Genomic DNA, 14,125 nt, shown 5'->3' with positions numbered 1-14,125 from the left:
TCTAATGATTTGAAAGAAAACATAAAAGTAGTTTCTGCTAACAATTGTGAAGAAGCCAGAGACGAAAATACAATTTTGAAGGTGAATAAGATAAATCGTATACTTGAATTATACAAACAAATGAAATATGAGAAAATACCAATTGAGGCTTGGAATAAACTTGTCGAATTATGCAATAATTTCAATGACATTTACGCGTTTAAAGACGAGCCTATCAGCGTGGATAATTTTAATGAGCAAGAAATTAACTTAGAAAATAACATCGGTATACATTAAAAATGTTCGTACACCAGAAATTCACAAATCGCAAATAATCAAATTATTAAAATGTTCGATGAAAATATTATTCAACCTTCCGTATCCTCATATAACTCATTTCTTTTATAAGTACCGACAGTATTGAGTACCAAAAACAGAAATTGTCGATTAGTCATTGACTTTCGTCAACTAAATAAAACAATCATTGCCGACAAATTTCCCTTACCTTATCTATGATGAAATACTTGATCATCTAGGTCGAGAAAAATACTTTACAACTCTCGACCTGATGTTAGGTTTTCATCAAATCGAACTAGAAGAAAACTCAAAGAAATTTACTTCCTTTTCAAATACATCCGGACACTTCGAATTTAACATATTACCATTTGGATTAAATATTCCATCTAACAGTTCCCAACTTATGATGGCGATTGCTCTGAGTGGATAACCTGAAATTAAAACACACAAAATGTAACTTTTTCAGAAGTGATGTCACATATTTAGGACATCGCACTTCAGGAAAAAGTATTTTGCCAGACCTATCAAAATATTCAGCATTTGCAATACAACGACAATACGAACCTTGAGAATAGCACTCAAACAGTGACACTAAGTGCCAAAATCGAATCAAAACTAGAGGGGAAGTAATCGGTAACGCCTTGTACCGAATCTAGACCCCGGCTAGGTGGCGGTATTTTCTCACAAAACAGTCTTCACATTACATTCCTTTTATGGAATTTGACCTTTCTGTTTCAACAGACTTCGCAACCGATTCTAAGCGTACAGAATCATTGCATGGCTAGTACTACGATCCTACTGACACAATGAATCCTTCCAAATCGGTCCTCAAACATACGACAACTGGCTTGTAAGGCCAGCGCCATGTACATTGAACCGCTAACCCTTCCCACCCAGGAAGTAATTATTTAACTACAAACCGACCCACTGATCTACCTCCAAGTAACCAACAATTATAAATGGGCGGTATAGAGACCTCACTTCCCGATGGCTCTCCTATATTACCCTCCAGCAGTTTCACCCCCTCTGTTAGGGGCAGTCAACAACGAAAACCAGACCAACGCTACACTCCCGCCAAAGCTCTTCTTAATCCAAAGAATAATTCAACAAGTAATCGGAGTCAATTACATCATATTCTTAAGCGCTCTTAAGACGCCATCTAACTATTTTTTTTAACTAGCGGTTATTTCGACAGCCTTAGTGTCACTTCTGATTTGACAGAAACTTAGTTTTATCCTTCCGCTGAACGAAAATGGTTGTTGTGAAGACGGTACGACAACTTTGTTGTAATTTATTGAAAGATGGCTTAAGAAAATGGTTTATACGCTTGAGGAATGCATGAAAATAGTGCAACTTTACTTTGAAAATCATGGTAATGTTGCGGAATGTGTGCCAAAAATCATCTTCCCGGATGAGGCACATTTTCATTTCGGCCGGGTATGTTGATAAGCAAAATTGTCACATCTGTGGGACGGAAAACCCGCACGTTATCATGAAGAAGCCGATGCATTCTCAGAGAGTGACAATTTGGTGCGGATTTTTTTCTGGCAATATCATTGGACCATTTGTTTTCGAAAATGAACCAGGAGCCGCCACCACGGTCAATGGCGAGCGCTACCGCGCCATGATCAGCGATTGGTTCTTCCGGTTACTTGAAGAGGAAGACTTGGACACTATTTGGATCCTAAAAAATGGCGTTTCGTGCCACACAGCCAACGCTACGATCGATCTTCTGCACACAGTCTTCGAAGTTCGAACTATCAGTCGAAATTCAGATGTCGTTTGGCCGCCTCGGAGCTGTGATTTGACGCCGTTAGACTATTATCTATGAGGGGCTGTCAAAGACAAGTGTTATGTGGACAAGCAAGAGACATTTCAAGCCTTGAAGGACAACATTCGTACCGCCATAGCTGAAATAAAGCTGCATACAATCGAAAATGTACTAAAAATCTGAACCGACCGTATGGCGTACTGCAAGGCCAGCCGAGGCAGCCATTTGAATGAAATTATATTCCACAATTAACCCGAAGGATTGTACTTTAATATGAAAAAATAAGTTTTGAAATCGGATGAACCGTTTGTGTTTTATTGCATGTTAAGAAAAAAAGTTACATGGCGGATGTCCTGTGGTACAAGCCACCTCTAAGCCTAGATGGAGTCTATAGTTTTCAGCGCGTGCATAACAAATGCTATAGGCTATAGACTTTAGGGTGGAGTCCTTCGTCCAGTTAGTACCGTCCTGCGTTACAAACCGATACTAAGTCTGGTCGTATGGTTAATCTGACTCCCCGCTTGCGTTCCAAACAAAGAAGTAGATCGAGCTAGGGATACAAAGTGGAACAACAACGACGAGCTCCGGTGTTTCGGGACCAACAGTTGAACTAAGAAGACCCCGATAAATTCAAATTTATACTCAAAAATTGTATATTATTCCAGCTTTACATATATCTGGAATTCACTGCTAATTCTTAAATGAGAAATGTTCTTTTCTGTCGTTTTACGCAAAGGTGTTATTCATACTGAGCATTCTTTGGTTAACTAACTACCATATATAATCAATATACATGTTTTCATTGCTATGGATATATGTGATTGCCGATATACTATCTGTACTAGCTAAGGTAGAGCGAATTATGTTTTTAGAAGATCTTTTAATATGATTGCAGCCTTGATCTATGATAAAATTAGGGCTGTTGCATGCTACCTCACTTACTGAGCTTGATGATACCATCAAGTTGATCGCGCGGGTAGTAAATCAAAAGGTTGTGTTGTCGGAATGTAAAACTTTAGCTCTAAGATTGCTGTTACAAAAGATTAACAATTTTAGTTCATTTTTCTCTTTACATATTCAATCATTACATATTACATTCTACTATTTAAATATTATATGAACTTAGCTTCCATAACCTTACGATGCAGTAGCGTGTGCTTCCGTTCCAGTCCCAGTGCCGCCTTGTCTGTACCTTATCTGTGGGGTGATCGAACGGTTGCTAGTCTCGGACTCTGGGTGCCGTGTCGTTTCCTTTATAATAGCTTGTTCTTCTCTCCTCTCCGATTTGTTTGCCATTTTTGGGTGTCATCGAAATTACTGCATTATTCCGTACGATGTGTTCAGGCTTCTAACGTATCTTCAAAATGTTTCATCTGATTTCGTGGTTGCTTTCTTCGTATCATTTTATATCGTGTTGGATTTAACAATGAACATTAAATTTTCCATGCTTGTTCATGACACGGGGTAGCACCTTGTATTGTTGTGGCACCCCCGCGCAAATAATTTTCAACGGTGTCGACTGCGTTTACTTCCTTCTTGACTTATAGCGTGTAAAACATGGGATAGCACTTAAGGCTGTTGTGGCGCACCCGCGCATCATCTTTAACGGTGTCGCCTGCATTTTACTTCAATTCGTTGTCATGGTCTCCGATACTGAATCTACACCTTTTTCCGATCTACTAGCTCTTGTGTTCATACTTCCGACATCTTGATAGGTCCACGGTTCCCTTTGTCTTCGACTTGCCACCGCATTCGACCACACCGTCTCGTTCTCTTAGGTAACTTTGCTATGCTACCGACATCCTTCCTTCTTGCACGACCGCGATGAATACGTTGGACGCATACGTTGACCAGGGCTCCGATTTCTTCTGAAACTAATCTCTTAATAAATTTGCATGCGCATAGCTATAAATTGTATCTATCACTCAATTGTTATCCTTTCTACAATGTATTGTTTTTCCTTAGTTTTTATACAAATCAAACTTCGTAAACAATTGCAGGCTAGTTTTTTTTTCTCTGATTATATTGCTCGTTTTTCTTATCTTTCCGTATTGTATCGCTATTTTCGGAACTCATAATGAAATCTATCTTCGGCAATCAATATAATATTAGCTTTCCTTTATCCTGTAAAAGTAGATCGTTTTGTTAGAGTTGTGGCATGGGTAGATTGTTTCAGGTGTCCTTTTTTGTAAATCTTTAGTTTATCTCAAATTATTATACTTGTTTTTTTTTCACTGGCTCTGCAACTCATTTCCATGCGATATTTTAGCTCATCTTACCATGAATGCTGCTTACATATTGCTTATCTCTATCCATCGACTTGTTTTACCTTCATTTGCCTCTAGTAATTGCTTTCTTCCTTCTTTCTGTTTGATTATTGCTTTTCATCTAGGTCGAATGATCAGTTCAACGCTGCAACTATTCACCCTTAATTACTGAGATGTGTTTTCGGCGGTCTATATTGATCTAAAAACATACTTAGATTTGTGTTTTAGATTAATTTGAACATAAATTGTGAATAAATCAGATATATATGTTAGTATACATTGTAAAGTGGTTTATTGATTTCTTTTATGTTCACATATGAATTGTATTTCCCTTCATCCTTTCAACACGTTTTATTTAATCTTCAGTATTATTAATTAATTCCTTATTGATGTGATTTATGTATTATCCCTTTATACGACCCTATACGACCCTGTATGATTCGTTGAGTGTTGTATTTATTTTGTGGTAAATTATTTGAGATTCCAAGTAAAATTCGATTTTCAGGTTCATATTCTTGTTTCATTAAGATTGTGTTGAAGTCTTGTTTGAGTATTAAGAATTATCAGAAAATTTGATTTCATCTTTATCCAGATGCTTTGTTTGATAATACAAATTGCCATTCCGTTCAAAATAGTGCGCACTTTCTTTTCATTCTGGGGTCCGGCTCCCCTTGTCCACACACACTAGTTTCCACACTCATACTGAAGAAATTGCAAAAAGGCTTTTATGGCATAGGAATTAAATGCTGGCCAACGTCGTTTTGGTATTCGTTACTATGTCCACTAGTTTCTTATATCTTTCTCATTTTGTTGTCCTCTAACGTTGTGTCGTATTCTAATTCCATCACGTCATTGTTGAATTTTATTTTTCATTATATAAGTTTAATGTCTAACTATAAATCAATATATTTGTGCGACCTAATGTTCATCATGTCATTTTGTTTTGAATCCATAAAAACTATGAAAAAAATCCCGTTTGAGTATCCCCTTTTAGTTATATCCCATCATCCTTTTACTACTACTTGATATTGTTTTACTTGTATTAAGTTTGCTTTCCATTGTAAGCAAAAATGTTTCTCATTATTTTCTCTTTTGTGATATTTTATTGTTATCGTTGTACTGTTATCCCACTGATTTTCATGCATGGAATTTTTTTTTACATAACTTTTTTTGTAATCCATAGATCCATCCAAGTTGATTTCCAGATCCCATTTGGTTTTCATATTGCATACTCAGTTAACATCTTGACAACATTTGTATTATTTTGTTTTGTCGTGAATACGACTTACTTTACTATGGGGTACCTTTTCAAAATTTACTCTCTGAGAGAGTGATAAGTTTTTGATCGTGAATATCTCTTGTTGTATCTAACGAATCAACATAATTTTTGCTACATGCCATCGGAAATATGATCACAATTTTATGATAAAATTATCAGTTGTGTGACATAATCTCAAATAATTAAACTATTCTGAAATGTTTGGTATAAACGAGTATCAAAAGGGATAATCCATAAGGCGCGTTTGCCTTTCTCGTATTTTTAAAGCTCATAGCTCAGTGATCTGTGAAAAGATTTATATAATCTAACTACCAATAGAATCGAAATTTTTCAACTTAAGCGTGTATAGAAAAAGGATTGAAGTATTTCAATAGTACACTATTGAAAAACCTGTCTCATTTGACCCATGTCAACACCAGCCAATCAGAACGCGTTCTGAGGAAGACAACAAAATATCTGCTGCTGTACAACAAATCGTTCGAAAAAATGTTCCGAAAAGTGTTTAGTATCATAGTGAGTTCCACAGTTTGGTCCTTCTGAAAGGCAGGAATGAATCCCGTACAGCATCCGAATAGTTTCTTTAAATGAAATGCAAATCCGAAATGAAATAATCGAAATTAAAATCCTGTATGCGGCTTTTTTATAGCCGTTAGGACCGCCCATTAGTGAAAAAGCTACAAACGGAATCAGGTAAAAACAAACCTCTCAACAAAAATTGGATCAGTTTGGATTCTATCGCCAATGCGAGCAGATGTATTTTGTGCCGTTTGCAAAGCTAGTTTCGCTTCCGACAAAAGCGATTACGTCACAGCTGCCAGTCATTTGCATGGATGAAAAAGCAACGGTGGAGAGCATTACACAAAATTAGCCGTTCTAATGGCTCTAAAAGTTTTTCAAAGGGCTATTAGGATTTCTTGCTCGCAAATCGAAGAGAAATATCCTCAGTTTAGTGCGAATCTAGAACAGTTTGGTTAGATTTTTGCACTTTTCGCTGTGTGAAATTATCATCAAGATCGAGTGAAGCCTTCTTTGTTTTTGCGAAAAATGTGGAAAAGGGGAATGCTTGCATAATTCATACAATTGATCAACTAATTGATATTCGGAAGTGTTAAGGAACATGTCAGTTGTTTTCGTATTCACGACATCCAGTTATGTCTCTGACATTTCCCAACCGCCTTTTTATCTCGTTTTTCATAATGTTTTTTTTTTGTTTTTGTAACGCATCATAGCCATAATGTTGGTTTGTAGCTTTAAGTTTTCCCAAAAGAAATACCTGTATATTGTTTTACGTATCATAGTTTTTTAAAAACGGATTCCTTCTCCTTTGATACTTTTAACCCCGATTTCTTCAATATTTTGTTCGTATTGATATCTAGTCCTACACCTTTAAATAACTTTTGTCCGGTTTTACATTAACTTATCTACACTTTTTTGTTGCATATTCAAACAATATCGCTTTGTCGATTATATTTTACGCTACTAATTTTCATATTTTGTTAACTTGAATTTCATCTTGATTGTGTGTTCCAAAATCTCATACTTGATTTAAAAGTCTTTCTTTTGTTACACTTTTTCATGACTTATAAACTTCAATTCGATTTTTATCCAATTATTTCGTGCTTCCATTTTGTATATTGTCTTATAATATGCTAATTTTTATTGTTTATTTGTTTTTGTTTGTATACAGTTATCACTATTCTTATACAGTTATACTGGATTAAAGGTTATCTTCTCAGTTAAAATTATATTTATATTTAAAATCTTCCGAGTGACTACGAATTTTGTTTTTTTCCGATCGATTATTCGGTATATCTTTTCAATCGATTATTATGGATCTTCTCAAGCCTGTTTCCATTTTTAATTGTAGTGGTTTGTTCACTAGGTAGAGCGACTACTTCATATGGTCCTCTTCAAAGTGTAATTTTTGTCCTACGCCTGATGGATTGGCTTTGACTAACACTAAGTTCCCCCACATTGGTTGCCATTCGTTCGAGTTTTTATCATACAACTCCTTACGTTTTTCTTTTGAATTAATTAAACTTTCTCGTGCTTGATGATGCAATCGCTTGAATGATGATTGCATTTCATTTACATAATCTTCATAGTACATTCTATCATTGTTATATTTATACATTGAATTAGGAATATTCGCTCGTTTCTCGTGTAATAAATCAAACGGAGTGTAACCCGTTGATGCGTTAATCGTAGTATTATATTGAAATGTAAAAAATGGTAAAAGTTAGTCCCATATTCTAGGATCGTTACCCACATACTGTCTAAGATATGTTTTCAATTCTCTATTGCATCTTTCGACGAGGTTTGCCTGCGAATGATATGTATTAGTAGTAATTTTCTTAATTTTTAGAATTTTACCTGTATATTGTTTTAATTTTTAGAATTTTACCTGTATATTAATGAAATAACAAAATTGGATCCATTATCCGTTACTAATTCAGCGGATGTCCCAAATCTACATATAACATATGTAATTATCTACAAAAGTTTGAACAATCGGGAAACTCTCTTGATTTTGTATCGGTGGTACAACTAAATATCTAGTCAGATCGTCCTGCGGCGTATTTGTTACGCCAGTCAGACTCTGGGAGTCCTACTATATCCATGTACAGTTTCTCGAATGGTTCCAACGATGTCGTAGTAATTTTCATTGGAATTTTGTTTGAACGGCCAATTTTATTCTCCTTACAAGAATCACATTGTCTTACATAATTTTCGATATCTTTGCGCATATTAGTCCATTGGAATAGTGGACTCATACGCTCTGCCATCCGTTTGCCTCCAACATGTCCACCTAGAGGAGCATCGCGGAATTCTTTCAATACAGTTTCGCGATCTTTTTCCGGCACCCACATTCTGTCTTTTTCCGGTGCGTATAGTGTGAAAATTTTATCAATTTTTTCTGCGATGAACCTCAGTACATTTGATTCATCTACTGTTTACTATTACAAAAGTACCATCAAAATCGCTTTGGTTAGTTTTATGTTTTGAAAATTCAGCAGATCAAATTTGATATCATTGCTATTTATGCATATTTCATAGCCGTCGAAATAAGAAAATGTTCCCAAGTCTTCTTTTTCGTCCCATCAAAAAAACGATGTTTTCTAATCCGTCCATGTGCGGATTCCATTTTGTCTTTTGTTTATTTTTAAATAACGTAAACGTATGGTACTTTCTTTCAGCACCTACTAGACCTCTACTTGCATATGAAATGGGTTTATCGATCGATTTTTCATTAAAGAGTACTGCTCCAATAGCGTACTCGATCGCATCTGTCGTGATCACGAACGTATCTTTGTAATTTGGCCTTACCAACAGTGTATTGGAAGTTTAAAAGTTTCTTAGTTCCTCAAAGGCTTTTTGACACTCGTTGGTCCAAACAAACTTAACATTCTTTCGCAAGAGATGGTTTCCGTTTATCTGCTATATGTGGTATAAATTTTCCATAAAAATTTAGTGTCCCTAAAAATGAGCGGACTTTTTTAACCGTCCTGGTCGCTATTATTTCTTTAATTGCCTCAATGTTTTCTTCCGTAGGCCTGATGCCTTCCTTGTCAATTACATGCCCTAAGAACTTTATTTCTTTTATATTTTTTTTTGACATTTTACTGGCTCCACTTTCAAATTATGTCGGCACAATGCCCTTAAAACTTTGCACAAGTTATCGTTATATTCTTCAATAGTTGAACCAAAAACAATTATGTCGTCCAAGTAGACTATAGCTTTCATGTCTTTTATTTCATACAACACCGTGTTCATCAATCGCTGAAAACTATTTCGTAAACCCATAGGCATTCTTGTGAACTCAAAGTGGCCTTTTGGGGTTGAAAACGCTGTTTTGGCAGCATCTTTTGGGTTAATGGGTACTTGGTAAAACTCCGATTTTAAATCCAAAGTAGAAAAATATTTAATGTTTCCAAGATTATATAAAATCTCGTCGATTAGTGGAATTCTGTATACAAATGGCTTTGTTACTAAATTTAGAGCCCTAAAGTCAACCACAATTCTGTATTGCTTGTTACCAAATTCATCATCCTTCTTAGGAACACATAAGACTGGTGCATTCCATGGACTGTTACTATGCCTTATGATACCTTGCCTACACATTTCCTCAATTTCTTCATTGATGTGTTTCTTAGTGGCTTCTGGAAATCTGTATTGACGTTTATTGATAGGAACGTTTGAAGTAGTTTCAATTTTGTGTACCGCTGCATCAGTGACGGTTAATTTATCTCCCTTCAAATAAAAGACTTCGCTATACGTTGTCATAATTCTCTCTATGCCTACAAAGTTTTCTCTTTTCAAGTGGTCTGTATTCAATGTTTCCAGTACTTTATCCGTCCGGTCCTGACCAGTTGTTTGACCGTATCTTTTATTTTCCGTTAAACTCAGGTCCTGATTTGATTCAAAATCAAGTAAAAATATATCTTCCTCGTCGCAATATCTATCTAACAAATCTTGTTCTCTTTCATCAGCAAGATTAGTTCCACAAAAGGGAAGTATACTATCTGAACGATCGTCGTCGTTGTTGTATATTTCATTGTTGTTCTGAGGCACAGCATTCATGTTTTCATTTTTATTCACTTTTTGGTTTGTTTCATGTTTATCATGCTTTGATGTACCGTGCTCGAAGACTCCAGCATTCACGATGATTAATTCATTTTTGTCATTCTCCACATTATTTTTAATATCTTTCTTGATAGAACTCTCGCTACTTGTTGATTTATTTATGTAACAATTGTTGTCGGATTCAGCTGCGCTTTTTGACAACATCTATGGCTTCTGTTTATTATCACAAACTACTTTGTTTCATTCATTATTCATGCTGTTTGATATTTCAATGTTGACCTTATCTTTATTTGCAGCACGCGTTCCATAATTCTCAGCTCTGTTGAAATTTTCTTTTTCCGGTATTGGAATATATTCTGTTTTACTGTACTCGTTTGGTACCCTTAGGCATATGTACCACCTGGAGTCAAATTCTCCACTACGACGAACTTCGTTCGTAGAATTTTTTCTGCGATGACAAAATTTAGTTCTACGGTACCTAATGTTTTTTTAATAGTACCTGTTACCCCGGAATATTCTATGACTTCGTTTCCATTAATTGTAAATGCTCCCATGTACTCTGCGTTTCGTTTACTTATCATGTTGCCATTTGCTCCTGTGTCTACTAGAAAACTCATTTCGTTATTTGGTCTATTTGCCGATCTCAATTACATCATAAATTCGTAGTCTTTTGTCTTATGTAGTTTGACCCATATCCCTTCTGGACGTTTTTCCTTGAAATTATTTGCGTTCGAATATCTATATGCTTCATATCTCCTTTGATCAGGCACATTTCTGGTCCTGATATTATGATCATATGTTTCTATTACTGTATGTCATGCAGTTTACCCACAGTAGTTTTTCATTATATTTTAAGTGTATACTATCAAAATTGCTATCTTCGATCAAGCACCTGTCGTTACGATAAAATTGTGTAAATTTCGGTTGTATTTATGGGAATTTTCAATTTGTCCCTCTGGATAACATTTATATTTGTTGTTTGGACAGAGTTTTAGTTTATCATTTGCATGGTAGGATAGCAGCTGATTTTCAATATTTGTTAATATATAGCTGATTTTCGCATCCTCTTTTAGGAATCTTATTAATTCTTGAAACTCAAGGTGCCTGTAATTTGACTATTTGCTTAAAGTTTTTATTCGATAATCTTTCTTTAAAATGAATCGATAATGCTCTTTCTGCGAAGGATTTTTGTACTTCCTCCGTGCCTCGATTCTCTTGTTAAGCGTCAATAAATTCCATTATTCGGAGCGCTCTTTCATCGTACTCTTCAAAAGATTCTCCATATTTTTGTTCGAGAGTTTCGATCCTGATAAGAATCTCTTCTACCGAAAATTTTACTGCAAATTGATCTCTCAAATTTTGGAACACATCATTTATTGTGTTGGCTCTTATTCTATCAACATGAGTTGCGGCATTTCCTTTAAATTTCGTAATTATAACATTTGCTAAAGGATTTTTATTCGCACCTTGCAGGATTTGCTCCGCGAAATAACTTATTTGACTTAAAAATGGTTCCAGTTCATTCTCTGAACCATGAAACTCTGGTATGCAATGTATTGCATCCAACATCGGAAATCGATAGGCACCACCGCCTTCAATATTATTTTCGTTCGACATTGTCAATGTGACTTTAATTCGCTATGCCGCTTTATCTTTTCAACTAGTAGCTCTTCATTTAATTTGTATCCTTTTAAAGCCTCTGTTGAATGTTTTACAAGCATCATTTTTAACATATGCAGGAATTTTTCAAACACGCTGCGCGCTTCTAATAGTTTTGTTTTCACTACCCCCACCATTATGAGATTAATTTCCCTCGACTACCTATCATTATTTAACAGTGAAAAACTACGATCTTGACCGTGGTCATGGTGGACTAACAAAAAAAACACAATCAACATAAACAAACTTGACCTTGTTTTAAATTACTCGTCATTGTATAACACATCGCAATATAAGTGTAGAACAAAAATGCTAATCCCTGCTCAAGTAACTTTCGCCTGGATAAGCATTTTTGTTCTTTACCTTTATTATAACCCTTCCTTAATTTTCTCAATTTTCATCGAGTTTGTTATGTTAACATCGTGTGCAACCCGGATCAGCATAAAATATCAAAGTGACATGTAAATGTAATTTATTATTTTGCTACAACTCATGCAATCTATTTTAGTTTAATATTTTGATTGAAATCTCGAAATACTTTTTAGTCATAGCAAATTTGATATGTTCCAAACATCTACAAATCATCGTAGGCCGCAATATCTTGACCATGGCCAACACAGTTTCAAATGTCCTATTATTACATACGATACATACTTTTGACTGTGCATAAAACACGAGCCATTCGATAATTTAACCTACGTTAGCAGTTGTTACAATCAATCGCGAGGTCAAACGCGCGAAGTTGCTACCCATTATTGTTATTATTCACACTATGTTTCATCGTACCGCTTCTATATGCATGGCTTAAAATGCATTGTTTGCGCTTTTTGCCACTATTTCGTATATGTGCATAGGTTGTTAGTTTGAATGGATTTCAATATATTGTATTAGTACGAGAAAACGTTCTACCGTTTCATTTAAGATTTATTTGTTCCATTTACGATACTTTGAATTTAAAATTCAAAACTAATTGTTCCGATATTTTTCTTATGTTATAGTTGGTTGCAGATTATAAACCAACAATCATTGCCGAAGCATAAGCGGTTGTCGAACTTACGAACCAGATATATGTCTGTTTTAATTTTATTTCATTCGCGCGCGCGTCAAGTGCAATAGCTACCCAACGATATTATTGTCGATATGTACTTGGTTGCATCTGCTGCGTTTTGTCAATTTGTAGCATGATAATATTGATCCTTCAAGTACCATGCATCCAAATTAGTAATAGGTCGTAAAAACACTTGACGATCGTTACACTTCCCAACAGCCAACCATTTGGTTCACATTAAGTTCCCATGCTAGCCGTCCGTGTTGCAACATATGCTGCACACGGCGAGCTAAGCAAAGTTCCCATGCGTAGCTCGCCGTGTGCAGCATATGTTGCAACACGGACGGCTAGCATGGGAACTTTGCTTAGCTCGCCGTGTGCAGCATATGTTGCAACACGGACGGCTAGCATGGGAACTTAATGTGAACCAAATGGTTGGCTCTTGGGAAATGTAACGATCGTCAAGTGTTTTTACGACCTATTACTAATTTGGATGCATGGTACTTGAAGGATCAATATTATCATGCTACATCACCCTCCTTTGGTTGAATGATGTAACGTAGTGTAAGCATTCAATTGTAATCGAACTGGCTCCCTAACATTATTAATGAATAGTGAACATTGAAGTGTGTTGTGTTTCTGCTGTATATAATCTACTGTATGTGTGGTTTAATTGGGGTTTGAATGTGTGTCCTTAAAATGTATATAAAAATTTGGATTTTTTTAACCTTTTACAAGTCTGTTTTTGTGTACTATCATTCGTTGCTTTGTTATGTTGTTTTCGATTTCGCAATTTACATCTAAAATCTTAATTATGGTGTACGGTCCAATATAAAATGAATCAAGTTTCTTCCTATTTTCGTTTTGTAAATACACTATTTCGCCTATTTGTACTTCTAGTGGGTTTATATGGATATTTGAGTTTTTGCATCTGGAATTTTTACTTTCATTTAATCTTTGTTTTGCTATTACGTTAGATTTTTCCAATTTGTATTTGAGTTCGTTGTTGTATAGATCAAAATTGTACACGGGGTTCGTTATCTTTGGGTAATTTTCTTGTGGTAATTTTGCTTTAATTCCAAAGACTAATTCGTATGGTGTAAATTGATGTTCCGAATGTGGTGTAGTGTTGTAAGTAAATGCATAATATGGTAACCAGTCATCCCAGTCTGATTGGTGTTCATTGACGAAGGATCGCAGATACTCGTTTAGGCATCTGTGATTTCTCTCCAATGACCCAA

Source organism: Malaya genurostris, chromosome 2, assembly GCF_030247185.1.
Source record: "Malaya genurostris strain Urasoe2022 chromosome 2, Malgen_1.1, whole genome shotgun sequence".
NCBI lineage: Eukaryota > Metazoa > Arthropoda > Insecta > Diptera > Culicidae > Malaya > Malaya genurostris.
This window is presented reverse-complemented; position numbering follows the sequence as displayed.